Genomic DNA, 2,722 nt, shown 5'->3' on the forward strand with positions numbered 1-2,722 from the left:
CCTAGTTTCATTAAAAGGCACGTGGTTAAGGTACGCCAATCCGCGTAATAACTTTGACACTCCAATTATTATAAAATATGTATCCTTAAGGGATATTTTTTGCGCGAATGCAAAATACTTTTCATACGTGCAACTGAATAAATGGGGCGTGATTTTCAATATTTCTTTTTGTAGAATTTTTAAACAAAGTAACTTTTTCACAAATGTTTTCGCTAACATTTTTACAACGTAAATGTCTTCTTTTGTAATTAATAATTTCAACATTTCTCTGAACTTTCTTCGTTGCGATAAAAAAAATATACAAAGCTTATGACGTGCTTGTTTAAAAATATTTATACGGAACAAGACTTTGAATTTGTCAGACCAATCGTTCTAACGAACGAATAAATTAAACGACTCGTAACAAAGAATTATTCCTGTCCATGTTTCTCTTTGTAAAAGTAATTCAAGGCAAGTTAGATGAATCGCTGTGTACCCTATTCGCATTAACGGTGTGCTTTAGTTTCTCTCTGGTTGTGTTAAGTGTTTAAGTAATGAGCATATACTCACTGCGGGCGGGTTGCATACGATCGATATGCACCACTTCAGCCTCGAATTGTAGCAGACGCAGAAACTGCAAACCGAAGGCCCCGGCTCAAACGTAAGATCATGTCGAATGGTTTCTCCTTGAAAGTCAGCACAGCGGTTGTTTATAGCATCTGAAAACGATTCTCAGCTTGAATATCTTTGCCATTCGACGGTCGTACGCGCAGTTACGTTAACCGTTTCAACGCCACTCAGCGTGATCATGCTGTACGCATAGTGTGGTGAACTGTGTCGCGATGTTTGGTTACGATTGTCAATTCACAGCGCGCTCGGTTCCGAACGTAGCTTGTCGCTAGTCTATCAGAGTTTCCTCTCGTAATTACTTTTCTTTCAAATAATCGTAAACCAAATAAAGAAAAAACTAATGTATAAATTACCTCTTGAATTGGAAAACCAATTACAGAACGTCACACAAACAAAAGGTAAAGCACGAATATTTGGCAACCTTTTGAGTAACGTTGAGTAACTCTTTAGTGTAACGTTTCTGATATAGCTGATGAAGTGAAGCGTGAACGCGTTGAAAGGTATGTTTCGACAAAAAAAAAGAGCAGTGCAATCGAGTTGATCGGCACTTCTCGTAAATAAATAAACGAAGCGCTATTGCGCTTCATGGTACAATCCGATACGGATTTTTAAAACATCCCTGATACTGAAACGGCTAATAGCGTTACGAAAACGATCGTGCCAGGAAATTTTTGATCAACGGATCCGCATTGCGGCTGCCACGATGCTTCTACGTAGCATTGATGCTTTATCGATGAAGCACGATTGACATTGGATATTCGATTTCTTACTGGGGAGAGAGTTTTCATATCGTGTTTACTGTTTCACTTCGCAAGTGTGCTTTACAGTATACGTTAGAACTTGAAATCGAGCTATTTGAGTTAAAGTCGCTTGTAGCTTGAAATGACGTTTAAACGATATAAGAATAATAGAAGGCTAAAATTCAAAAGTGTATATATACATTACTAATATATAATGGCTATAATATATAATATAATAAATAATAATGCCTATATATCGACTAATTTATCAATTAATTAAATCCGTGTATATCAAGTTTTCTATAATTTAGTACTTTCGTGTAACTACAGAAATTTGATGCAATATAAAACTTGATTAAAACAGCGATTCATTAGGAAACGAGAATAATGATGCAAATATTTTTTGTAGCCATTATATAGGATTTCGATCGCATAATTAATCAGTATCAACTTACCAGTCTTTAACGGAAGAACAAAAAGAAGGGCAGGCGGTACACAGACCGCAATCATGATCATTTTCAAGTAGAATCTCAAACTGCCGTACATCTTTGAAAACTTTGTTAGTCGTAAGGGATCAAAGGATGATGTCCGCGCTGCGGAAAATAGATGAGAAGCGGCTATTTCAACAACCACCGTGTAGGTACTGCACTAGCCAGAAGTATCTGCGACAGAAATCAGAATACACTCGTTTTCGCATGGTTGGATCAATTTCGCGTGGGACTAACCTGATTGAACCTAACGCGGGATAATTGCTCAACTCACGACCTTAACCAGCCCGCTTGATTCTCTGTAAATGCTTGAAATTGACGCTTGGATTCTTTCCAGATTAACTAGCTTTGCCCTCCCCCCCCTCCCGTTATCTATTTTCTTAGATCGCTTTTCTTTTCTTTTCTTTTGATCTTTTAAAGCCCTAAATCGCTGGCTATTATATTTTGTACACTCAATTACTCTGTAAGTCATAAGTACATATGTTTTACAACGTTATTTGTCATATTTCAGTTAAACCCCAGAAAAGCCAGAAATATATTTGCAGCGTGTTTTAACGCGTCCCTGGCAAAGATCTCAAAAACGAGTTGCGACACAATTTAAAGCGACAAATAGCACCGCGTATCTCGTTGTGGTAACACACGGTTCGCCAGCTTTTTAAAAGCGCTCTCCGTTTGCTTTTTCCTCTCTTCCCTGTCTCTTCGTTTTTTCTTAACGAGCAAAACCATTTTCGCGAGGACGAGAGTACGGAAATGACGTACTGGCAATTTTGTTTTGCGATAATACAAGCAGCTCGGTTTCAGTGAATTAAACTTGGCCCCAAGCTTCTACTTATCCCTATCTTCCTTTCCTTTATTTTCCCTTCTATATCGGTTTTGCGGTTTTCC

At 37.8% G+C, this 2,722-nt stretch overlaps 1 long non-coding RNA gene across 1 annotated transcript; it reads right to left on the reverse strand.

The window, feature by feature from the left end:
- Positions 1-272: 272 nt before the first annotated feature.
- On the reverse strand, positions 273-2,193 carry LOC117215285. The gene is made up of 3 exons (XR_004489054.1): positions 2,075-2,193; positions 1,805-2,011; positions 273-698 (listed from the first exon to the last, which is right to left on the reverse strand). It is a non-coding gene; the product is annotated as an uncharacterized LOC117215285 (long non-coding RNA).
- Between the last annotated feature and the right edge of the window lie 529 nt (positions 2,194-2,722).

The sequence above is a fragment of the Bombus bifarius genome, unplaced genomic scaffold, assembly GCF_011952205.1.
Source record: "Bombus bifarius isolate JDL3187 unplaced genomic scaffold, Bbif_JDL3187 scf7180000009494_frag, whole genome shotgun sequence".
In the NCBI taxonomy this organism is placed as follows: Eukaryota; Metazoa; Arthropoda; class Insecta; order Hymenoptera; family Apidae; genus Bombus; species Bombus bifarius.